Below are 25,577 nucleotides of genomic sequence, written 5' to 3'. Positions count from 1 at the left end.
CTCTGCTGGAGCTTCCGGAAGGGAGCCCGGTCGTGCTGACTTCTGACTGTTAAGAAAATACGCATGTGCTGTTCTGTCACCACAGCTTTGTCGCAACAGCTACAGAACACGGCACAGCCGTCATTGGGTCACTGAAGGGGGTGGGATTGTGGTCATTGCAAAGGCCTCTCATCTGTAAAAAAGACCCTGATACGTTCAAGGCCTTGGTCCCCCACCTGTGTGGGGGGAGGGGGGGCCGGAATGTGCTTCCTGCCCCTCGGGCCCCCTGGGCGCGGGCTCCCTACAGAGACGCCCAAGGTGACGGTCCTTCCTGCCTCAGGCCCCAGCACAACTCCCAGGTGCCCTGGGCAGAGCCAGAGCTGGACTCGAGGGCAGAGGGCCGGGGGCCGGGTCTCGTGGGGCCTGAGGGCCCTCCCGCCCCAGCCCTGCTGTTGAAAGAAGGCTGTCCAGGTGTGTGCCAAGCAGGCTGGTAGCCCCTGCCTGCCGCTCCAGAGCCCCAGACCATCCAGACGCTGCTGCCTCCATTACCCAGAGCGCCCGGAGGCCTGGTGGGGGGCGGGTGCGGGCTGGCCGGGCTGGTTCGCTGGGGGAAAGGGCCACGCCAGCCACACCCTCGTGTCACCCCATCATTTGCTTGCGAGTACTGGGCGACGTTCCCCTGTTCTTTGGCCCGGTGGCCTTCTCTGGGAGCTCACACGGTGAGCAAATGTGGGGGGTGTCCAGGCAGGGAGAGCACCCCCCCCAGGCCTGGCTCTGCATCCTGTGGGGAGGGGCTGGGGACTGCCGTACCCGCTGGCTCTCAGAAGTGGGGGGCCTCAGGTCGGGGGCAACCCGTGCTGGCCAGAGGATGGGGCTTCCTGGCCCAACCTGCGGGGAGGGTGTGAAGTTCCTCCCCAGGGCGGCCTTTCTTCATAAAATGGGAAGCCTGAAGCCCCAAGTCCGAGGTCCCTGGGGACTGGCGGCCGCATTCCTCCCCTGCCGTCTGGTCCCAGCTTCCGACCTGTGCTCAGCGGCCTAAGGACTAGTTAAATTGGTTTTTGGTCCTAACTGGTTAGCAGACCCTCCCTTGTTGAACTCTGCAGCCCACGCCCACCCAGTGGACTGGAGATGCACAGCAGCTGCCCCGGAAAAACCGTGTCTCGCCTCAGTTTCCCCGTGTTGCCCAGGCCCCTCGGCTGACGGGCGGCAGTCCTGTGCTCGTAAGTTGCACTGATTCGCGCCGCAGGGCTTACGGGTCCTTTCGGGCGCTCTCACTTCGGGGTGTGGAGGCTCGTGTGACGTCTCCTTCACTCCAGCAGGAGCACCCTGCCTCCTTGCCGTGCTTCCGGAAAGGGCTCTGGAATGAAAGGGAGCTTCTGCTCTCCTGGTTGGTCGCGCTCAGGACTGTGTGTGCGGGGGTCACTCACAAGCAGCCCCGAAACTCGGCGGGGCCGCCCGCACCCAGCGGATTGTGATTTCTTCGCTCCCCGAGTCCGAGCTTCTGGAACCCAGGGGGGACACAGAGACGGGGGGGCGGGGTCCTCGGGAGACCCTCCCGCTGCACTCAGCTCCTTTCCTATTCGCCCGGGACCCCACGTCTGTCTTCCTCCTGCCGGGGCTGTGCCCGTCCTGTGGCGGTGAGCCCCCACTGCGTGCCCTGTGGGTCACGGGGCCGCCCTCCCTGCTTGGGCCTGTGGCTACAGGCGCCCTGCTGCGTGTGTCTGCCGGTCCGTGCGGAGTCGGGGTCCCACCAGGCCTGCCGCCCCCGTCCGTGCAGTCCCGCGTGCTCCGTGCCCTCTCTCAGGGGTCGCGTCTGCCGCCTTGCCCCCAAAGGCTTCACTCCTGGCTCACCCAGGAGCCGCCCGTGTCCCGTCTGTCACGCTGGGCCGCGGGGGCCGCAGGTGGGCTCTGTGGAAGTGCCGACTGGCACCGGGAGAAGTCTCTGCAGGAGAGCAGATGGCAGATGCGTGGCGGCCTCTGTCCCAGCCCTGCCCGCGTCCCCACCGCGAGACGGCCCCGGCCCCGGCCGTGCTGCTCTGCTCTGGGAGCCCCCTCCATCACCCAGGAGGTTTCCCGGGAGTCGGGCAGGGCGTGCACGAGTGTGGCGTTCGTGTTGGTGACCCCGTCACGTAGTGGAAATCCACAGTGTGCTACGTAGATGAAGGAGGGGCCCAGGGGTGCGGGCCGTCTGCCATTGTCTGTCTGTCCGCTTTCCTCAATGAAAAGGTCGGTGTGATGTGCATACAAGAGCTGGCCGACGTGAGGCTTCACGGGACAAGGCCCCGGGGGGCCGGGCGTCCGGCCCTTTACGAGACTGTGGACCCCCCGGGCCGCGCCCAGGTCGGGCCTGCTCGGCACCATCAACTCCATGAGCGGCTGGACAGATGACCGTTGGGATCCCAAATGCTGGTTTGGGAGGATTTCCCACCGTCCCTCTGGCGGGTTGGGTGTCTGCCGTCTGCCATGGAGATGCGTTCTCTCTGTCTTCCGTGAAGGATGGACGAGTCCACCAGGGTCCCCAAGCATCCCCTCTCCTCTCGGAAGATGGGCGGGCCCTGTCCTGGGCTGTCCAAGCTGCGTTTAGGGCACACGCGATCCGTCACCGAGTCTGGAGCATGACAGAGGACAGAGCTCTGGTGCCTCGGGCTGGGGTCGGGGGGCCCGTGACGCAGTGGGGGATGGGACCAGCCCTTAGAGGCCTGTACCATGTCAGGAACCAGTGGCCGCCCCTGAAGTTTGGGGGGGCTCCGGCTTTCCCAGGGCCACTGGGTGGAGCCTGTGAGGCTGGGGCCAACTGCCCACACGGCTGTTGGTGGCCCGGGCACAGGAGTTTCTGTCCCAGCCGACAAATGTCAGATCTGAGCCACTGGTAGTGTGGGTCGCGCTGGGGGGGGTGCCCTCCCAGAGTCCTCACCAGCCCGTGTTTGGGGGGCCCTGGTGGTTCTGACCACAGCATCTGTTGAGATGCTCCTGTGGGTGCAAAGAACCAAGAACCAGCTTCTGGAGAAAGATGGAGGTGGATGTACACGGCACGGTCCTGGGGCAGCCGCGTGCCGCCCCAGGCTCTCAGTGCACAGGGTCCCCGAGACCCCCGGGGGCAGGAGACCGTGGCAGGGGCGGGATGGACGCCGAGCACTGCCGGGTGCGTTCACGGGGCAGAGCGGGTCCCCGTGCCCGGCCCACAGGGACCACTTCCTGCGAGTGGGAGAGGCTGCCGGGTGCTCAACCTCTGGGTTCTTCCATTGCTAACGACGCGAGGGCCTCAGCTCCCCCACGCCCAGGGGCGGGTGGTGGATGGCCCTTGTGCCAAAGGAGTGTCCCCACAGGGTGCCGCGACAACTCCCTCCTTTCTTTCCTGTCTCAGCTCATGATGCCCGGTGATTTGGGTCCCAATTATATCTAGGAAGGAGGGGAAAGGTCGTGCTGTCTAGACACTAATCCTGCATGGTTTCGTTTCTACCCCTGCGAGTATCCCAGCAACAGGATTAGGGCTGGAGGGGATGGCATTCCCCCGGGGTCCGCTCCTGCTGCTCTCCGGAACCTTCTGGGGCCAGCGGTGGGGTATGGCATGGAGGGCCGTGTGGAGAAGACAAGCTCCCCTCAGGCTGGCCACCAGGGGACGGTGGTACAGGACTCGGGGAGAAGGGGCCACGGCTCCTGGGACCCCGGGGCTGGGGGAGCCTCAGCTGGAAGCTGGGCGTGGCCGCGTGCGGGCCCTGCTCGTGTGGCCTGGTTTCGGCCTGGCCGCGCGCACGGTCCTGCCTTTCTCCTGGAAGAGCTGGAGACGCTTCGATGACGGTCCGTCCCTGCTTCTCACCGGGTCCGCCCCTCACCGCGAGACTGACCTGTGAGGCTCGCCACCAGCCCCCAGCGGTGTCCACACTGGTTCCTACTCTGCACTGGGTTAGTCGGTACCTGTGCGTGTGAGGCTCAACCCCCTCCAAGCAGCTCGAGGACAGATGGACAGACAGGCTCTGGGCAGGACTGGACTTTGTCCGGGGAAACTTTCGCAGTCCTTGTGATCCGTCCTCACTGAAAGCTTACGTGACGTGCCTTGTGCTTAGTGCCCCTTGCAAAGGGACCCTGCTGTCCGAGTTCAAGCACGTGGACCAGGACCCTGGTGGAGTCACCATCTGTGCACCTGACCCCAGGACTTGATGGCGGCTGGGCCAGGAAGCAGGGCTGCTGAGTCGGTGCTGGTTGAGCCGCAGGACTGTCACGTCGCAGGGCCGTGTGGTCCGTGGAAGGGGCGCAGGAGGGAGGGAGGCCCCACTGAGCAAGGGATCCCCTGTCTGACAGCCATCTGTCTGGGGTCTCGGTGGGGTGAAGCACCTGCCACACTCCCGTGTGTGCAGCCAGTTGGGGGGGGGTCTCGGCGGGGACGGGGGCAAGGTGGGAGTCTGCTGTGCACGCACCCTCTCCACCCACCTTCCAGCCCTGAAGCAGTTGGGGGGGGGGGGGCTCCAGCACGCTGGGGGTTTGGAGCCATGGTCTGTGTCCGCCGGAGCCCTTTGTTCCTTAGAGGTGGCAGTAATTTGTGGGCTGTAAATTTGGAAAGTGCCCAGGGTGAGAAGCCAGAGTGTCCCGTGCTTGGCTGATCCTGCTGCCCAATGGGGAAACGTTCCCTGCTTCCCGTGGGCCTGGCAGGGTGCAACGGGGCTCACAGCCCGCAGGCTGCGTCTAGGCTCCAAGTGGCCTGGGGTGGGGGGCAGGGGGGCGTGTACCCGTGAGGCCTTCCTTACGCGGAGACCCACGCTCCCGCCAGCTCCAGGAAGCAGGCTACAGGTCTGCTCGGCACGCCAGGCCCAGGGACCTGCTTTCGCAGGACATAACAGACGCGCCGCGCAGATAAACGTCTCCACAGGCCTCGGGGAGCGCTGGCCCGCTCGGGATGACCGCGCCTCTGGAATTTCTAAGCCTGTCACTGCCACATGCGTGGGGGTGTCTGTACCGAGCCCGCTGGTCACTCCACTCGTGCGGTCGCTTCCTCGGTTCCCGAGGCTCCTCCCGTTTAGGGGGAGGTGCCCCGTCCCTCCCACCCCAGCACGCTCGCACACCTGCCCCCCACGCAGCCACACGTGTGCTCACACACGCTCACACAGGGTTCTGTCTCAGGGCACAGTGACCGCTCACGGGCTCCCCGCCCAGCCAGGTGCGGGTGCAGATGGCTGTCCTGTGGGGAGCCTCCCGGAGCCCGCTGGGTGCTTTCTAGAAGGTTCGAGAGGTCTTAGGTGTCTTACTGATGGCCCGCTGTCAGTGCGACTGTTTTCTCTCCCCCAGAGCAAACCCGGTTTGGAAACCGGTCCCTGAACGTGGCGGGGTGAGGACGGCCGCTTTCGTCCCGGGGTCACCAGGCCCCTGAGCGCCCCTTGCTGGGTGACGGTGCCTGTGGGGGCTCCTGTCGCCCCTGCTCCTCTGGGAGCGTGCTCAGGGGGCTTGAAGAGAAGGGCACGGGAGCCTCCAGCCTTGGGACCCCAGGGCCAGTCCCGCAGACGCCTGGACCACCTGCCTCGGCTGGGCTGGGAGGTGTGGACTTTCCACTTCCTTCAGGACAGTCGACCGCTCAGTCCCTGTCTCTGCAGGGTCGGCCCAGGTCGGCGCTGGCTGCCTCGTGGCACAGACGTCCCCTCCCCCGCCCCTCCGTGGCCCCTGAGCCACCCAGGTTAGGGCTGAGTTAATTATCCTGGGCTTGGTCAAACATTAACATGTCAGGCTGGACAGAGCACCCCCGCTTTCTGGAAGAATAACTTCGTCCTGGCCCAGGCCGCAGGAGGGTGCCTCCCTGCTGGCTCCACTGCCCGGGGTGGAGCCATCAGCCTGGGGCCATCTCGGGACCAGGCTCTGCGGGCGGCGTTGTCCCCACGGGCAGTGGCTCGACACGCCCAGCTCCCCCAGGCGGTCCTGGTCGGCATTTTGATTTGGAACCTAAGGCAGAACAGTGTGAGCAAGGCTGGAGTGGACGAGGAGTGGGCTCCCTCCAGGTCTGCAGGTGGGGGGCCCGGCGGCCGGCGGCGAAGGGACCGAGGCCAGGGACAGTGAGCAGCCACCACCAGGCCCTGGAGAGACAGCCCCCTGGGGGCCGGGCGCCTGGTCTGACCTGTGCAGGGGCACAACTAGCCCCTTACGGTTCACAGGGCATCTGAAGAGCACCATGCCCTGCTGTGTGGGGGGCCCTGGCGCCGTGGCCGGCCCTGTAGCAGGAGCGCGTGCTGCCCCCAGAGGATGGTGCTCAGGCTGCAGGGCGGGCACAGGGTCCCTCTCCCTGAGAGGCAGTAAGGAGGCTGGGGAGGGGGCGGGCTGCAGGTGAGCACAGCGTGGCCCGGCTCTGGCCTGTGTTAGCTGGGGGACCCCGGGGGAACGTCCTGGGGATGCCCCGGGAGGCGGCGGCCCGGGGCCGGCCCAGAGCCAGCCTGGGGTCCCCTGCAGAGACTGTCCCCTCCCGTGAGGAGCGTGGCCTCTGCATCTTGAGCTGTGAGGACACGGGAGGTGACGGTGGTGAGCCCCATCTCCAAGGCTGGACTCCGACACGCGTGCCCCTGAATTCAGAGCACGGGGGCCGTGGCCAGATTCGTGTCGTTTTTGCCTGCAGTTTGGAAGGACAGGTGCCACCCTCGCCCAGCTCCCTTGGCCACTCCCTCTGGAAGGTTCTGCTGGGGCTGAAGCCCACGGACACCGCTTGTCTCCCGTGGGTCTGTAGACCAGGTCTGACCCTGCCAAGGCTGTCCGTCCCCCTTCCTGCCTCATGACCGTCCATTCCGGTCACCTCAGGCAGTACCAGGCTCCTCCGGGGGGTCTCGGAGAAGCCCAGGGTCGCTGGGGGCCTCCAGGCGGAGATCAGGTGCTGATCAGTTCGGGGCGTCTCTGGGGGGGGGTCACAGGGCAGGGGCTCCGGTAGCAGCTGTGTGCTCTCAAAAGCAGGGCAGGGGCTCCCTGCCGGATGAAGCAATGACAGGGACACAAACCCGGAACTTTCCGCAGATGCCGGAGGCTGTGGTTGGAGGCTCTTGGCCTCACCGTCACTTGGGAAGAGTTTACGATGTCACCTCTGGCCCACACACCTTCATGTTAGGGTCTGCTGCCGGGTGTGTGGTCCTGTGTGGCCCTGTGACTTCGTGGGTCCTCAGCTGCACTTGCCCCGTAAGGCTGCTACAGCTCACCAGCGCCTCCTGAGCTTTGGTGCCTCCCGGAGAGAGGGGTGCCCTGGGAGGGACGGAGCCTGGCATGCGGCGTGGCACGCATGGGGCCGCTCACAGGGCTTCTGTTCCTGAAGCCTGAGGTCCCCGGGGCGTGTCCTCCTTCCGGCCTTTCCCGGGAAGGCACGAGCCGGGGACCCAGGATTGGTGCCAGGACGGGAAGGGTGGATCCCGGAGGGCTCAGCGGGGGCGGCCGTGGGGTCCGGTGGACCCCCATGCTCCCCAGGCGACTGGACGTAGGGGGCTAAGGGCTCTTCCTGCGCCCTGAAGGACGGAGCTGGGCCTCGATGTGAACTTGGTTCTGTTTGATTTTCACGCTAATGGCGTTGAGGACAGGAGCAGGTAGGGAGAGGGAGGAAAGCAGGCCGGCCGAGCATTCGAGGGTCCGGATATAATGCTCAACTTAAATCTGTGTCCGCACACGCCCCCTGTGCGCAGGGCCGTCCTTCTGTCCCTCACACGGTGCTCGCCGTCCCCACTGTCTTCGCTACCTGGGAGAGCCGTCTCTGTGCAGGTGCGCCCAGGCGTGACCCGCGAACAGTTGTTTTCGGCCGCTTATCTTCAGCGGTGCTGGCCCGGCACCCGTGCTGCTTTCCAGGGTCAGGCCGTAGCCGAGCCCCTTGTGCAGGGACAGGCCGGGTACCCCGGCCGGCTGAAGACAGCCGCTAGCCACGGGGTCCACCCCCACGTAAGTGCTGGAGGCTGCCGTGGCTTTGGAGCAGGACCCAGGCTGTGTTTTCAGGTGAAGGGTGTCCGTGACCCTCGGGGGCTGGGGCACGGCATCACCTCCTCTGCCCCGAGGCCGGCTGGCCGATCTGTGGACGACAGGTGAGGACCGGGTGGGCCGAGGCAGGGTCTGGGGGTGCCTGTTCCTCTGAAGAAAACCGTGTAGAACCAGGCTCTTAGGGCCTACACAGGCCAGACCCAGCGCCCACGCAGAGAGGGCAGTGGCTCTCATGTTTGCCCTGCAGGCGCCCTGGGAACGGCGGGGGTGTCCACGGCGCCCTGCGGGAGGCCTCTGAGCACACCAGGGCTTGGCGACTTTGAGGACCGTGTCGGGAGCCAGGGCCCCCAGCCCCTGGTTTGTGCGGCCCCGTGCTTTGTCCGCTGGGCTTTGCTGGCCGGCCACCAGCTAGGTGCCTCTTGGTCAGGATCTGACATCCCGGATGCAAGGCCCAGCCTGGACTCCCTACTTCTGTCGCCCTCCTCCCCGGCGCAGAGCCCTCCCCCACCACCCCGCGGACACCGGACGCTCACTCACAGGGCCTGCTGGTCCCGGGCTCCCTCAGGGGCTCGGGGCTCAGCTGGGGAGCCCTGCGGGGCCCCGGGAATGTGCTGGGGAGGGAGCTGTCCTGACAGAGGTGAGGGGGTGTGCCCAGCGGGTCTGAGAGAATAGGACACCCCCACTTTCACAGGCACCTCGTTACAAGGACCGTGCGTGTGCCGGTGGCATGCGATGCGTGTTTTAAACCAGGGTTCCTCTGAGCGTTTGCAAGCCTACCAGGCACCCGGACCCCGTGGGGTTTCTGTGCCCTCCCTCATCTCTGCCTCCTTCTCACCGGGGCGTCCACATCAAAATGTCACATCCCCTGCCTGCTGCCTGCCCCCACACGTGCCCAACCTGCCCAGAGGGTCCCTGGGCCCCTCCCTGCCCGTGACCCCCACTCACTTCTGGGCGTGGACCCCAGGAGGCGGGTGGGGACCCCCCTCGCCCACTGGCAGCCCAGGAGGCTTTTCATCCCCCGGCCCGACTGCTCCCGTGGCCCCACCCGGGCTTGGCGAGATGGCGGAGCCCGTGGGCTGTGCACCGCCTCCTCCGGGCAGGCCCCCTCTTGCCCCTGGCCCATCCCGGCCCTGACCTCACCCGTCTCCCTGCGTGTCGGGACAGCCCGTCCGAGCTGGCGGGAGGCTCCCGTGGGCCTGCCGAGGCTTCTGTGCTGCTGCGGGGCTGACTTACTCCCCAGCTCACAGCATTCCATTTGGCCCTCGTGATGCGGGCTTGCTTCCCTGGGACCTGAGCGTCCCGTGCGGGCGGTCGCCCGCAGTCCCACCGGGTACTGGGGTCGGATTTCTGTCGCCCAGCAGACAGTTCACTCTGATTGGGGGAGCACTGGGCCTGTGGCCGGGTACAGAGGGGGCGAGGCCGCAGGAATCCGAGGCCTCGGGATGTAGGCTCACACCTGGGCCATGAGCTCAGGTCTGACTAATGAGGCTCAGTGACTCACGGCCCCGGGGCCTCCCAGGCGAGGGCTGCTTCCCAGCACCGTGTTGGGAGCCCAGGACACCAGGTCTCATGGTCGTGTTCACACCGCCTCCCCCGCGTCCCCCACCCCGTCCCTCCTCGAGTGCCTCTGAGGGTACATTTCACCCCCGTTGCACAAGGGCCGGGCAGTGGCCGTTGGGGCTTGGGGAGCAGGTAGGGGTGAGGTCATGTGCCTCGCATGGGCCATGTGATGGGGCGGCCTCCGTGAAAAGGGCAGGACAGCCTGTGAGGAAGGCAGGCTGACCTTGGCGCCCCAGGCACTGGTCGTGGTCAGCGAGCATGGCCCGAGACAGGGATGGAGGTCAGGAGACTCTACAACACAAGGTGGGCCTTGTGGGTCACGTGCTGTAAATTCTGTAGGCCGGGGAGCAAAAGAATCCCTTAACGTTTTTTATTGGGGTAAAATGCACGTAGCCCAAAACTGACCGTTTTATTTGTATCTTTTAAAGTTTATTTATTGAGAGAGAGAGAGAGAATGAGCAAGGGAGGGGCAGAGAGAGAAGGAGAGAGAAGGGGAGAGAGAGAGAGAGAGAGAGAGAGAGAGAGAGAGAATTCCAAGCAGGCTCCACGCTCCGAGCTGAGCCTGACTTGGGGCTCCATTTCACAACTGTGAGGTCATGACCTGAGCCAAAATCAAGAGGACACCTAACCGACAGAGCACCCAGGTGCCCCAAGACTAACCATTTTAAAGTGAACGATTCGGGAACATTTGCTCCATTCACAATGTCGTGCAACCGTCACGTGTCTGGTTCTGGAACACTCATCGGGGAGGCCCCCGTCCGTCGGCAGGGCACCCCCATGCCCTTGCCCCAGGCCCGGCCACCACGGCCCCTTTCTGTCCGTGGGTTTGCCCGCTGCGGGCATGTCGTGTGCCTGAACTCCTGCGGTCCTCATGCTGTGGCGCCCGGCTTCTCTTACCCAGCGCGGCGTTTTCCAGGTCCTTCCAGGTCCTTCCACGTTGCAGTGTGGGCCAGTCCTGCATCCCTTGTGATGGCTGCATAGTAGCGCCCTGTGGATTCTTTAACCTCTACGTTTTTCATGGAACTGAAACGTCTCAGGACCGAGGACGCTGGCTTTCCTTAAAAACGGCGAGGGCAGTATCTGCAAACCCTCCTTCGCGTGTCCTGTGGGAAAGTGTGTGGGCAGCCTCCCCGCCGGCAGCCTCTGCCAGCACCGAAGGCGCGGCCGGGCGGTGAGGACGGCGAGACCTGGTTCTCCCTGGCTGGCCCTCTCAGAGCTCAGCAGGGAGGGCGGGGGGAGGGACGCGCTGCTGGCTGGGAGGGGAGACGAGTGCCAGAGGTGGGACACAGCGCGCTGCCCGAAGACCCCGCACGCTGGGCAGGGCGTTCACGTGGGGCTGTTCCTTCGTCCGTGTGCAGAGGGCTCCGCCGGTTGGGGCTGCGTCCCAGGAAGGCCGGTTCCGGGGTCCCCTCTCTCCGCGTCTCCCCTCTCCGTGGTCCCGCAGCGGAGCTGGAGTCAGCATACGGTTTCAAATTCTGAGCGGTGCCCAGGCCGGGAGCAGAGGACCCCACAGACGTGGAAAAGCCCCTGTGCCTGAGAGCAGGTGGGGGCAGGAGGGGGCCGCGGGGGTGTGCAGCCAGGGCCGCGGGCCCTGGCTCACAGTTGCCGTCGATGGCTGTCTGCGGCTGGCGGTTCCTGCGAGTGGCCAGAGGCTGCGGGGTGCCTTTCTTCCCACCACTCCGTCCCCCACCGTCGGGGTCTCTCTGCCTGGTCTCCGCATCCCCTGTGTGAGCCTCAGCCGTGTCCCTCCCCACCTCCCCGGGCCCGTCCACTCCTGGGCCTGGCTCTCTGGTCCTGCGAAGGGCTCCCGCCTGCCCTGCTCGAGCTCCCACGCTGCGGCAGGGGGCCCAGAAGCAGCATCGTGTCCGTGAAGAGAACATCATGTCCGTGTCCCTGCGTGCACCAGGACCCTGTGTGGCGAGTCTGGGCTGGAGTTCTGAGCAGGTAGAAGGTCCTCCCAGCTCCAGTCAGCTCGCCCTCCTCCTGCGACATCCTGAGTGGATTAACAGGGAGGGGAGGGCATGGGGGGCAGGGGGCTCAGCCACCTGCCCGGCTGCCCCCCAGGGGGTTGCAGGTGGGCGCCCCGGGCTTCTGCCCCACCCGGCTCGTGTGAGTACAGAGGAGGGGGCTGGGTCTGCTCGGGGCGGCTCGGGGTCACTCCTGCTGCCCCTGGGTCTGGTTACAAAGGCACATGGAGAACGTGGGTGGCTGCCTAAGCCTCTGGAAGCCCAAGAATGTGCAGAGGGCTCATCGTGGCCTCAGGTCTCCTGGTTGGTTGGGCGAATTTGCTTTTATTTCTAGGCAGAGACCACACGGAGAGACCTTTTATGGCCTGGCAGACGCGTCTGGCAGATGCCCCCGCCCGAGCATTTCCATCAGGCAGGCAGGCTGTGAGTGGACCGGCCGGCCGGCATCACCGGGCTCTGCCAGTGTGGACACCCACACGGGTCTGCCGGGCAGTGGGGGACCGAGGGGCCGTGTCTGAAGGACAAACAGGAACGTGAGGGGGCAGCCACACCTGCCATGGTGCACCGTCGGCAACCTGCGTGGGACTGTGCTGTCCGGCAGGCCCTGGGTACTTTCCTTCCAGGTGATTTATTTGCTAGGCGGGGGCGGGGTGGGGGGGTGCTGAGTCCCAGGCAGAGGTCACATTCCATTCATAGCGGCTTATCTGGGCTGTCAGGCAGGCCTGGGAGGGGGTCTGAGACAGAACAGAGCTCCCGTCTCTCAAGTTCCAGCTTGCTGGGGGCCAAGGTGGGTGTTTGCGAAGAGCTCCCTGAGCGCCCGCTGTGTGCAGGGACCAGGCCGGAGCCCCCTGCAGACTCCCCTCCCATTGCTTGCAGCCCCGAGGAGGCGGGCAGGACCCACCCCCCACAGAGCGGCCGTGCCTGGGGGTGGAGGCCAGGCTTCTAGGGCCTGGGGAAGGGGGACTCATTCTGATGGGGGCTCCTGAGGCCCCCAGAGGACGGTGTCCCTTGTCAAGGCCCAAGAGTTGTGCTGGGTGCATTTCCGGAACCTAAAGAATTCTCCCCGAGGCCCCCAGGGCACGCCCCCCAGCCAGCTCTGTGAGGCTTTCCATGTGTGACACATCAGTGTGTGTGGCGGGGGCGGGGGGGAGGCTGCTGGTAAGGCTGGGGGAGCCGGTGGGGCTGGGCTCTATGGGTCCAGGACAGGAAGCCTTCACCGAAGGCCTTGGGGACCCCACCCTTCACGTCGTCAGGTGACTTCCTCCGGTCAGGTTTCCATCAGTGTAAATGGGGGCCAAGGCGCCTTCTCTGCTCCTGGGCCTGGGGCCCTGCCCTGAGGGTCACGTGTCCAGGTGGGAGGGCGTCCTGCAGAGTGGGGAGCCCCCGGTGACGGTGACGGGAGAGGGGCCAGCCTGAGGCTTGGCTGCCTGGGGAGAAGCACCAGGGATGGGGGAGGGACCCCCAAAGGCAGCTCCTGCGAGCTCGTTCTAGGACCGGCCTACTTCACGGGCTGAGCAGTGGGCTCCCCCCGAAGCGGGTCCCCCCAGGTGGGCCCCCTGACAGCCTCCTGAGACTATCGTCCACACTCCCATACCTAATTCACCACGCACGGTCGCCGGGATGATGTCCAGTCTCTGTGCCCGTGTGAAGATGTGACTTGAGGCCTCTGAAGGGGTCCCTGGGAAGGGAACGGTCTGGTCCCCTCTGCCCAAAGCTCTGCACCGCTCCTCGGATGGAAGTCAGGGATGGCACAGTTACGCCGAACGGGCCGTGATGCCACCCGGAGACACGCCCCCGCAGAGCCCCCGTCCCTTCACCGTAATGACCGTGTGGGAAAGCTCCAGAAAGGGTCTGGAGAAAGACAGCAGCGTGCACAGATGTTAATCCTCTTTGAAACTGGACTTAATAGTTTAGCCAAAGAAAATAACAACAAGTTTCATTTTGAAGGGGGTCAGACTCTCTTTAATGTTTAATCTCTCTCCACCCTCAAGCATTCTGGAAGAACAAGGACAGAGAGCACATCTAGTTTGCTCAGATGTCGGGCGGAAGTTTGGATGATGGGACATTTCATACAATTCTTTTAATTAAAAAAATCCTTTGTTTTTATAAGTAGTTTCTTAGCTGACTTGAAAACACGAGGCCGTTGCCGCCTGCCGAGCACGGCTGGGACGGTCCCAGGTCCCGTGGGCGCCAGAGGCCATTGGAGCTGAGCCGGGGCTCCCCAGGGCCTCCCAGCCAGGCCCCCTCTGGGGCGCAGGAGAGCCACAGAGGCCAAGAGGTCTCACACGGACCCTGTCCCGTCCTGGTGTCTCCTCACGAGAGGTGCCCGTCTGCAAGAATAGGCCGGGGTGGCCCTTTGAGGAGCCAAGGAGGCCAGTGGCGGGGTCCGGGCCACTGCAGGACGCTCGGCATCAGCACGCCCTGCCCCCTCCCCCACCGCCCTGTGACCTCAGGACTTGGGTGTCTCCTCTGTGCCCCCTGCTGCCGCTTTTCCCTGCTGCGGGTGGGCTTGCAGTGGTGGTGGCCGCAGGAGGGCTGTGGGGGTGTCGAGATGGCACTGGGAAGCATTTAGCTGGGGGACAGGTGCCTCTCCGGGGCCCCCCAGGCCCCCCGGGTGAGTGCCCTGGAAACTTCTGGGGGTGGGGGTGCAGGAGCGCTTTTCCCTTTGACACCAGGCCTTGGAGAGCAGGACGGGACGGCAGGGCGACCCTGCACGGGGACGGATGTGCAGCCTCCTGAAAGCTCTGCCCTTAACTCAGAGACCAGTGCTCCCCCCGTCTCACAGGGAGCCTCAGAAATGCTCCCCTGCCCAGCCTGCCCCGCGGCCACACCGGGCTCTCCTGGGGTAATTCACAGCAGCTCTGGACCCCCTGCCTCACAGTCAAGGTGGACTTTACGTGAAAGATGTTGATGGGAAGGGCTGTTAGGACTACGTTTAAAATCAACACGGAGACGCAGAGGGAGCAAGAGACAATCTGCAACTCAGACCTTCTGCCTTCATACGTGTTCTTACCGAGTGATTATTTACACGCAGGTGGTGGTGGATATATCCGAGGGGCAGGCTGGTCACTGGGGGAGAGATGGGGCCTCCGCCACGTTCCGGCCAGGGGTCCTGGGGGCTCAGGCCCAGAGCTGTCTCCTGCAGACGCTTACCTCCACCGGGAGGTGCTGGAGTCGCTCTGGGTGTGGGTCGACCCCAGGGCCTTTGAACAGCCCATTCTGGAGTCAAAATCTTTGCTGTTGTCACTGTTCATGTCACACAGACAGGCTACAGTTTGAGAAGAGCTCGAGGCACGAAGACCCTTATCAAGGGTGGGGAATAAATTGAGGAGGGGTGTCTGGCCCATGTGGTGTTCTGGAGGGAGGTGGGCAGTGGGATTTGTCTCCGGAGCACCTCCTACCCTGCTCTCTGTCACCACAGGTCCTTTCCTGTTGGGCACAAGGTGGGGGAGGAGCTCACGCACACCCTGGGTTGAGGGCAGCAGCAGACGGACTAGCAGGTGTGGGTGGGTGAGCCCACTGCCTGGGTGCCGGTGCAGGTGCGGGTCCCAGGAAGTGGGGTGGAGCAGGAGGGTGGGAGGGAGAGCGAGGCGGTGGACGCATCTCCTCAGTGTCACTGCGTGCAGGGTTTGGGGGCCACATCCCTGCCAGGGAGGCCCTTCCCTGCAGGTTTGGCAGCGCCCCCCCCAGAGGGAGTGGTCAGGCTGGTGCGGAGCCCCTCCGCCCAGAGCGGTTGGGCTGGTGCAGAGCCCCCCACCCCACCCCAGAGCGAGCGGTCGGGCTGGTACAAAGGGCCAGCCGTTTAACCAGCATCTAGTGTTTAGCTGTGGCCATGAGGCCACAGGGAAAGGGCGGCCCCATCCTTGGTGAGTGCCGGGGGCTGGCAGAGGGAGCGTCAGCACGGACCCCACTGTCAGGTGGGGGGTGTGGGGGGTGAGGGAGGCCTGTTGGGTCTTTAGGGAGTGCTGGTGAGCCTGGTGGGGTGGGCAGGGTATAGACGTGGGGAACGGGGATCGGAAATGTGAACTTGTGTGTGGAGGCAGGTAGGGAGGGGCCGGCACCACCCAGGAGGTTCCCATGAGGTGAAGGGGTCAGTTCTAACCCGGGGCTGAGGCGCTGTGGGGACCTAGTGGGTTCCCTCGATGCCCCCCTTGATGTCCTCTCGGGCCTGCCCTCGAATGGGCGTGCAGGTGTTAATCAGGAAGTGAACGCTGGTCCCTTCCACGACCCGGGAGCCCCTCCTGGCCCCCGGCCCTTGAGAAGCTCTCAGGTGGGGGCAACGGGGTGGGGGTCCAGCCGGAGGCCCCCACGCGCCTCCCCCTCCCGGGGAGGAGGAGAGGGGCGCGCTGTGTGACTGCAGGATGAGTGTGGCCCTTGTACACGCCGTCCTGGCTGAGAAAGACTGTTTTCAAAGGGAACTCATCTAAAGCCTTGCTTCCTGAAGCCGGGTGCGGGGTGTCTGAGAGCCGGCCGGCCTCGGGGGAGACGACGCTGGTGCGTGTGCCGTCCTCCGCCCGCTGGACGCCCTCGTGGGCCCCGTCCAGCCGTGGGTGGGGGGGGGGCATGAAGAGGGTGCGTGCCCGGCGCCCCGTAAAACCAGCCCGTCTTCAGGTGAATCCGTGTTCAGCTTTCTAACTTCCTGCAGACCGCGTATCTTGTGACCTTAACGGGATAGCCATTTCCAGCTTCATCCGGGGGGAGAAGGACAGGGTGGCTGGGCCGAAACCGTGGACGGAGGCCGCTGTCCGGGCTGTGCTGGGAAGTGGCCGGCATGGAGAGTGGGGCACGCCCCGTGTCCGGCCCCAGCTCCTCCGGTCAGCAGGGGGCGCCGTCCCCCCAGACATTTGGGCCCGGTCAGCTGCCGAGCCCCGGAGGTGGTGGGTGTGTCACACGCGGCACACCCACTCCCTCTCACGCGGGGCCCCTCGCGGCCGGGTGCTCACTGTCCGATCGGCACGGCAGGAGGCCCGGCCCACGAGAGCCACGCGGTCACACGCATTACGTGGGGTAAAGCGGCCTCGTTATTCTCGTGGCGAGAGGGGTTCGCTTATTACGTGGCACGGGCAGGTTGTCGGCGCGGCGGTGAGAGGACAGACACCCTGCCCGTGGCGAGACCGAGGGTGCTTTCCCGGCGGCCGACCCTGCGCTCCTGGCCCCCGCTCGGCCTGTCGACGTCTGCGTGGAGCTGAGTTCAGAAAGCTATGGCGCCGGGCGCCGAGGACACTCGTCCCCGAGTCTGCCGGTCTGTGCGTCCCGCCTGCGTCTGCCGGTTCACGCGACCGGCCCCCGCCTGCGCAGCTTTCCGTCACAGCCTCCCTCCGGCAAGGCGCACGTCGGAAGCCTCCCCGAGCTTCGGGCCGCCGCCGTGGAGGAAGGATGGTGCCTCCGAGGAGGTGAGGCTCTCCCGCCGCAGAGGTGCGGAGGGAAAGACCTGGTCCTCTTCTGCCTGCCGGACTGGCCCGTCGTCCGCCCCACGGAGAGCCCCCCTCTCAGCGAGCGTGCCGGGACTCTGCAAGCCGGGCCGTGAGGTGCTGGGCCTCTGTGGAGTCCGGTCACACACCCAGCTTGGATCAACACGCCCAGGAAGGAAGGAGGCTCACCCTGCCCGCCACCCCCCCCCATCCCCCTGCCGGCAGGTGTAACCGGGAGCTTGTCCCAAGGTGATGGCACGCCAACAGAAGGTGCCGGCATTGCCTGCAGGAGCCCCTTAATCATCCGTGGCGAGGGTGCCCTTCGCCAGAGCCCTGCCTGTGGCGCGTTCCGTGGACGGAGCTCTGTGGCTGGTGCACACCTTCCAGTACGCGGGCGAGCGTGCGGGAGTCTGTCCCGCCGGCTGGAAGCCCGTCACGGACGATGGCAAGGGACGCTTCTCCAGACACAGCAGGGCCGGCAGGCGGGTGGAAAGCTTGGGCTCCTGGCCCCCACCTGCGCCCCTGCCTGGATGCCCGGGCTGACCCAGGAGAGGCCAGACCTGCCCCTCCGAACTCCGTGGTCTGTGACCCTGGAGGGCTGGGCCCAGGCCTGCTCACCCCCCCCCCCCAGCTGGGGCCTGGTGAACGGTGGCCCCCTCCCTGGAGCCCGCCTAGACGGGTGCAGGCCTAGAGACGGTCACTAAAGTATCAGACGGAAAACAGGAAAAGAAAGTGACAGCAGCTGTTTAGGAGCGTTTACGGCAACTCGGCCTCATGCGCCACTGTTACTGTACCTCGTGAAAGCATCTGCCAGGACGGACTGGGGGCAAAGCCAGTCCTCGTCCACAGCTTGAAAAGCAAGTGGCTCGTGGTGGGGACGCAGATGTGAGGGGACCCTCAGGAGACCAGAGGGACGAGTGGAGGCCCAAGCACGTAGAAGGGAAAAAGGCTGCAGGAGGAGAGTGGACCAGACGAAAGGGTTTGCAGACCTGTGACTAGAGGCTGTGTGTGCCTCTGGTGACAGAGGAGCCCCCAAAGGAGGGGGCCCGGAGGAGGGGGACCCCTGAGAACAGGCAGGACGTGCCCGGGGCCACACCGGGCAGAGGAAGCAGGAGCCCCCGCCCGCTTCTGTCCATCGGGGAGACCGCTTCCAGAAGCCCCGCCCTCTCTGCTGCTTCTAGGATCTGCACCTCCTTGACCCGATGCTCCCAGTTCTGGAATCTGTGCTCCACAGACAAGAGCACCCACCGGGCAGGACATCAGGTCCCGCGTCACTCAGAGCAGCCAGAGCAGACAGAGACCCACGGGGCAGCAGGGCTGTGCACCGTGTGGACTGGCCGGCGTGTGTTAGTGCCTCCCTGACCACCAACATGCACACCGTCAGCTCCGCTCGGGGGGAGCCCCGAGTGCTGGGGGGGTGGGGGGAAGGTCCGAGCGCTAGGAGGGGAGCGGGAGTGTGGGGAGAGCCCCAAGTATGTGGGGGGGGGGCGGGTCTGGGTATGGGGGAGGGGGAGTCCCGAATGCAGGGGGTGCAGTGTGGGGACCCCTGAGTGTAGGGGGGTAGCCCCGAGTGCAGGGGGCGGTGTGGGGAGCCCCGAATGCAGTGGGGAGGAGCCCCAACTGCAGCGAGGAGGAGCCCCAATGACAGCGGGGGTGGGGGCGGGTGGTGTGGGGAGCCCTGAGTGCAGGGTGGGAGCCCCTAGTGCGGGGTGGTGGGGTGGGTTAGCCCCCAGCCCGGGTGGACCCAGGGTGGCGGGGAGCACCGTGGGATCTCTGTGCCAAGGCCACTCCTGAGCGCGTGTGGGCAGAGGAGGGCCCGGCCTTTATCTCACAGTTTGCCCCTTTACACTCGAAGAAAGTCGGGCCCCTGAGGAGGGACATTTCGTGCTGGGGTCAGGCCCCCTGTGCCTGAGAAGCCTGAAGCCTAAGGTCTGCGCGGTCTGCGTCTCCCCCTGCTGGTCAGTCGGGCTGGACAGCCTGCCGCAGGCGGGGCCCCGGGATCCCAGTGTAGACGGAGAGCGGCGGGTCCAGCCGGTCCACGTCCGGGGCAGAATTTCCTCTGGCCGCTGCCTCTTTGGACGGTGTTGGGCTCGTGAAGCTCGTGTGGCTTGGGATACGGTGGGTCAGCACCGCCGGGGGGTGACGGCTGGAGGGTGCCCTGTGCGGTCACCTCGGCACCGGCTCTGTACGCGCCCGCGGGTGGGGGAGGGCGGCCCCCGCTGTGTGCGGCCGGGGCCAAAGCGTGTCCGGCTGCTCCCTGGGCAAAAGCAAACAGACATCGCAGGCTAGTTGGCGGCCTCTGACCCTGCTCCTTCCACGTGGCGCTCCGTGGCGCTGGCGGGTGGCGGCGAAGGGACAGAAGGCCCGGACCCCGGAGGGTGTTGCTGGCGGACGCCCCGTGAGGTGGAGACACAGACCAGGGCTCCCTCCCGGCACAGCTGTCTGCTCCGTGGCTGTCGTGACCCCCGTCCGTCCTAGTTACCTTCCCGGGGTTCCGAGTGGGATTTGTGGCCTTTCCCGGCGTGTGATGTTACAGAGGGGCCGGGGGGGGCTGTCAGTGAGCCTGCCAGAGACAAGCCACCGGAAGTCCTGAGGGGTGGCTCGGTGGCCTGTGGAGGGGCCCGAGTGGGGGCCCCGGGCAGGCCCTCCTCTCTGTGTGCAGGGCAGGTGGATTCACCAGACTGGGGACCGTGGCCAACCACCTCCTCCCAGGTCATTCTGCAGCAGGCCATCGAGTGCCCCTCCCCCTCTACGTCCTTGGACACCTTTCCCTTCCTGGCACCCCACCTGGCTTTGTCACCTGGAACAAAAACGGTCTTGTTTTTCTCGGGTGGGAGGTGCCCTCAGAAGTCAGTGTGTATCCACATCCCCCGCAGGTGCAGGGCAGAGCCTGGTGCCCCGAGCGCATGTGCATGGGTGGGAGGGCAGAGCCCCCAGGTGCCCCACGCAGGCGGCAGGTGGGAGAAGTGCACCAGTCCTCTCCCCCGGGTAGGGGTTCAGGCAGCCCCCACGCCCGCCGCTGAGACACAAACCCGGTGGCACTGGAGGGCAACAGGCCGCAATCTGGGGCCACCGTGTCATCTGTGAACAGGTGTCTTCTGTGTGACCGACGTGGGATCGTGTCTCCTGCCTTCCCAGGTTAGGAAACAGCTCGTGTTTGAGTAAAGATGGGAAATAGAGACCGAGAGCGGTCGCAGGCCCGGGCGTAGACTTGGGGCAGGCGTGCCAGGAGGCGCTGCCAGCTGGGAGCCCGGGGGAGGCGGCCTGGAGACAGCTGCCGGGTGCCGAGAGGGTGGGGGTGGGTGTGTGGCAGCCTGGAGGTCTGCACGTTCCCACGTCTTCCCCGAGTGGCGGGCACGTCTGCCCCTCTGCTTCCCCGTTCCTGCCTCCAGAATCCAAGCTGAGCCGGGAGAAGCCGGCGGTGAGGTCCCAGCCGGTTCTCGGGGCCATCTGTCACCTTCGCATCTGCCAGGCGTCTCCGGCCGAGTTTCCAGGAGCACGTGAGACTCGCCGCAGCCTGTGTCTGCGGGGGCCCCGGGCCCACGCCTCCCCTGCTTTCCCGATGCCCTGGAGCAGGACCGGGACCGGGAGGCCGAGGCCAGGGCAGGGCGAAGGGTGCACTGCGCTGACCCCCAGTGGGCGGCCGTGGCCAGGCTGAGACCACAGACCGCTCCCGGCCAAGGTCTGCGTGGGACAAGGTCACGGTCCTGTGGCAGTGGTGATGGAGCCACCTCCCCACTTCGTTTGTGAGTTTTGTTTTTATAATTAGCAAAACAAAACAAAAAAACCACCCCAAACCCCAAATTCACAAAACCGCAGTGTGACAAGGACAAGGGCAAAACTCCCGTTCTGCTCTCAGCGAACCTCATCATACTCCCCCGCGGGGATGTCCCTGCCCCCTAGCGCGTCCTCGCCCGCGTCCTTCCACTGGCTGCCTCTGCCATCTGCAGCCTCCGCGCGAAGATGGGACCGTTGTCGTGCATCACGGTGTCGACCCGCCTGCCGACCAGCACGCACAAGCCGGTGGGGGTGGGGGGTAGACGCCAGGTGAGCTGCGGCTGGGCCAGGCCCCGACCCCACAGGCCCTTCTCTCCCTGAGGGTGCCCCCCGGGAGGCGAGCGAGGTCCCGCCATGGACCAAGCGCTCTGTGCAGCATCTGGCCGCTTGGGGACGTGAAGGGAAGAAGGGGGGCTGTAGCCAGTGGGCGTCCCGCCTTGGGTGCCATGGTGTGAGCCCCGAGTGCAGTGCCCACAGGCCCTGCCCGGCCGGGTGCACGCTGGGTGTCTGGGGTGGCTTGCTGACGCAGCTGGCCGTGTGTCCCCCGTCCTCTGTGTCCGTGGTGGAGACACCCGTCACACGCGGGGCAAACGCCGCCGTGCCCCGTGGGTTCCTCTCTGTTAGACGGCTGTTTCTGGATCCTTGCTGTGCCTCTGGAGATCAGGACAGGGAGCAGAGCCGGGTGCTGTCCTCGTGGTGGTCCGGGGTCAGGAGGGGGTCCAGCCTGCACCGCCCTGGCCGGGCACAGGGGCCGTGATCGCCGTGTGGGACCTCGTGGGCATTGGTAGACCTGGGGTGTCGGCACACAGGCCGTGCTTGACCCATCACCCCGGCCAGACTGGAGCGTGGTCACCACGGATCAGGGGGCTGAACAAGTTAAGCACTACCCCATGTCCTCCCCATGGGAACCTGGCCTCACGAGCCTGCCCGCCAGCCTTCCATTAAAAATCCAGTTAATGAGCAACCCGTCAAGCCCTTAGAAACGAATCGGCCTGCTCACAGCTTAAATGGGTCTGAGGGTTCTCCACATCCCTCCCCTTCTTGTCCCCCCATGGCCCCTATCCTGGAGGTGCCAGGACCCCACCGGCCCCTCCCCGGCTGGGCACCAAGTCCTCCCCACGCTGTTGTCCCGGGTCCTGAGAGGTCGCGAGGCTGGGGGTGCACTGTGGCCATATTTGGGGTCGTGGGATGAATCACGGTCCATGCCGCTGAGGAGTGAAGCAGGGATGTGACGCTCTGGATGCCAGGTCCCCGGGAGGCTCTGCCGAAAACACCGAGTCAAATATTAATTTCCTGGGTCAAGAGCCTGTATGTGAAAGGCCCGTCGTGTGGCCCCATTCCCGGAAAAACACACACAAACAGCACATGTTGGAGGACTCTGCTCCTGGTAGATAACCTGCTAAACAGGCCTCATGGAAACACCGCTGCTGGTTGACCCTCCGGACCCCTAGCAAGGGCGCCGTCCTCCCTGCTGGCTGGCAGAGGCCGCCCCTTCCCCCCGAGGGTGGCCGAGCTACTGCCAGGTCCGCACAGAAGAATCTGGTGTTCCTCTGTGGGGAGGGGCTCGCATCGCCTTCCCCGATGCACCCTCCCTCTGTCCCGTGTCCTGGTCTGGGGCGGTCACCTGTGTGCCCTCCCGTGCCCTTTGCGGTGGACCTTCGTGCACCAGAGCTGATGCATCGTCAGCATGCGGGGCGGGGCCTGGACACCCAGTGGGAGCTCGGTATGTCCCCACGAGGTGAAGGGTTAATGCACAGGGACACAGGAGAGGGTTCCGTGGGGGGCCCCTGCCCGCCCACCCACCGCAGACTGGCCTGCCTCCTCCCCTGGGCTCCGGTTTTCCCAGTTCTCCAGCGCACGTGGTGGCAGCGGGTGGTGAGGTTTGCGCTCCACGCTCACGAGGACGTGGAACGTGATTCCAACGCGCCCCGTCAGAGTAAGCGCCCCTTACGTGGCGCCGCGAGCCCCCACGTGGCTCTGCCAGCGTGCTGGCGTAGAGAACGAGCTTGGGCACCAGCGCACACAGGCCACGGCGGGGAGGAGACCTCGTTCCCCGGGCGTGAGACGCAGTGTGTCTCGCGAGAGGCCAGGGGTCACCTTGGGAACCATCTTAGCGAGGATGACCCCGTGTCCATATCCCTCGTTTAACAAAAAAGTGGCAAGTACGTCCCTAGAACACCAAGTGAAGACACACAGGAATTTATAAAGGACAGAAATGCTGTCATCACCTGTACGAAAAAACCAATCTCGCCAACAGCCAAATTCATGCAAACTAGGTGGCATCTAATTTAAGATCGTGCGGTTTCAAGGCACGACATGACCTCCCTTGGTGCGTTTTTGAAACGTCTTCACGTTGGTGTAACGGACCCGGCGTACGATGCGCTAACGAATTTTGTACAAGGCGGAGGTTTCCCAGACACACGGCCGTCACAGCCCTTCGGGGCAATTTCACGGCCCCAGAAAGAAGCCCTGTACGACCACCGCAGCCCCGAACCACCACTGAGCTGCGTCCATGGATCTCTCTGTTCTGGGTATTTCATGTGAAGGGAGCCGGTCGTGTGGCCTTCCGTGGCCGGCTGCCCTCTCTCAGCGGGCTGTTTCCAGGGCTCCCTTGCGTGCAGCCGGCGTCAGAGCTCCGGTCCCTTTCGTGGCCGAGGGCTACTCAGTGCGTAGACGGACCACACTGCGTCTGTCCTTTGGCATTGGTTGTTTCCCCTTTGACCGTGATGAATTATGCTGTTCTAAACGTCGCGTGCAGGCTTTTGTGGGGTGCGTGTCTTCATTTCTCTTGGGTCTATTTCTTGAGTGGGATTTCCGGACACAGAGTCCGGCGCGATGGTTCATTATTTGAGGACCCGCCAGACTGTTTTCCTGGGGGCTGTGCTAGTTTCCCTTCCCACCAGCAGTGTGAGAGGGTCTGACTTCTCCACGCCCTGCCACCACTGTGACCCTCTGACTTTTCATTCTAGTCATCCTGGCGGGCATGAAGTGCATCTCACTGTGGGTTTGCTCTGTGCGTCCCTGATGACTGACGATAGCGAACGTCTCTTCTCGCGCCTGTCGGCTGTTTATATGTTTTCCTCGGAGAAGTGTCTATTCAGATTCTTTGCCAACTTTTTTTTTAAGTTTATTTATTTTGAGAGAGAGAGCAGGGGAGGGGCGGAGGGAGAAGGAGAGAGAGAATCCCAAGCAGGCTTCATACCCAATGGAGAGCCCGACGCGGGGCTTGATCCCATGAGCTGTGAGATCATCAGCTGAGCCAAAACCAGGAGTCAGACGTTCAGCCGACTGAGCCCCCCCAGGTGCCCCTCTTTGCCACCTGTTCAGTTGGGTGGCTTGTGTTTTCATTGTCGCGTTATAGCAGGTCTTTACGGATTCTAGGTACAAGTCCCTTATCAGACACGTGATTTGCAAATATTTTCTGCCATTTTATGGGTTGTCTTTTCACTTTCTTGATGGTGTCCTTTGAAGCACAGAAGTTTTCCATTTTTATTTAGTCCGATTTTGTTCTTTCCCTTGTTGCTTAGGCTTTTGGCATCATAGTCTCAGAGTCCTTTCTAAGTCCAGGGTCATGAAGATTTACTCTTATGTTTTCCTCAGAGTTTTACACTTGTAGCTCTTACGTTTAGGTCTTCGATCCATTTGAAGTTAATTTTTGTCAACAGTGTGAAGGGTCCACTTCGTTCTTTTGCCTGTGGCACCCAGTTGCGCCAGCACCGTTGGTTGAAGTGCTGTTCTCTCCCTGGATAATCTTGGCCTTCTTGTTGAGAAGTCGTTGACCAGAGATGTATGAGTCCACCCTCGGGCCGGCACCACACTGCCTCGGTCACTGTAGCCTTGTAGTAAGTGTTGAAATGGGGAAGCAGGAGTCCCCCAGTTTTGTTTGAACCCTATAAATGTTCTAGCCCAATGTGATGAATGGTTATGTCAACACATTGGACAACTGAGGTGGAATTGATGAACTCCTAGAAAGATAGGCGCTCTGGAGACTTAATGAGAAATACACAATTTGAATAGATCTGTAGCCGTTAAAAGAGATTGATTTAATGATCCAAAAACTACCCATAAAGAAAAGCCCAGCTTTGCTGTTGAATTCTACCGAACAGTTAAAGAATTAAAACCAGTTCTTCAGAAACTCTTTTAAGAAACAAAAAAAGGGAACAGTTTCCAACTGATTTTGTGAGGCCAGTGTGACCTGCACAGCAAAACCAAAGATGTCACAAGAAAGAAAACTACAGACCAGTATCAGTTATAAATGCAGATACAAAAAGCCTTAAGTACTAGCAAATCAGATCCAGCAACATAGAAAACTTATTGTATACCAGGACCAACTGGGCTTCATCCTGGAAACACAAGGCTGGTTTAACATCTGTAAATCAGTGTAATGCGTGACATCCATGGAATGAATAAAAGTTGTGTGATTGTCTCAAAAGACACAGAAAAGGCATTTGATAATTCAACACCCTCTTGTGATAAAAACACTCAAAAAACTAGGAATAGAAGGGCACTTCCTCAACCCTATAAAAGGCACCTCCTAAAACCCACAGCTGATGTCCAACCTACTGGTGGAAAGCCGGACGTGCCCCCCGCCAGGTCAGGAACGAGACGAGGGTGCCCCCACTCACCACTTCCATTCAACATTGTACTCTGTTCACAGATCACGTGATCTTCAAGATACAGAGTCCTAAGGAATCCGTGAAAAATAGTTATAGCTAATTTCAGCTGCAGGGTACAAGTTCGTTGTAAAAAATCAATTGCATTTCTATACACTTGCAACAAATGATCCAAAATGAAATTAAGGAAAAAAAATCCATTTACAAAAGCACAAAAAGAATAAAACACTTCGGAATAAATCCAACAAAAGGAGTGCGAAACGTATACTCTGGAAATTGAAAACAACGTTGAGAGAACTTAAGGAAGATCTAAATAAATGGGAAAACACTCAGTGTTCGCGGATCGGGAGACT

The 25,577-nt window shown here is 63.4% G+C and overlaps 1 protein-coding gene and 1 long non-coding RNA gene across 2 annotated transcripts in view; both read left to right on the top strand.

Annotated features, from left to right (window-relative positions):
* Positions 1 to 25,577, top strand: part of COL18A1 (collagen type XVIII alpha 1 chain) — a 91,397-nt gene that overhangs the window by 8,858 nt on the left and 56,962 nt on the right. The gene's annotated exons all lie outside the window — the stretch shown is intronic.
* Positions 10,007 to 13,529, top strand: LOC109503259. The gene is made up of 2 exons (XR_002162137.3): positions 10,007 to 12,046; positions 13,415 to 13,529. It is a non-coding gene; the product is annotated as an uncharacterized LOC109503259 (long non-coding RNA).

The sequence above is a fragment of the Felis catus genome, chromosome C2 (assembly GCF_018350175.1).
Source record: "Felis catus isolate Fca126 chromosome C2, F.catus_Fca126_mat1.0, whole genome shotgun sequence".
Classification (NCBI taxonomy): Eukaryota; Metazoa; Chordata; class Mammalia; order Carnivora; family Felidae; genus Felis; species Felis catus.
The sequence above is the reverse complement of the archived record's forward strand: the minus strand, read 5'-3'. Positions and strand labels throughout refer to the sequence as shown.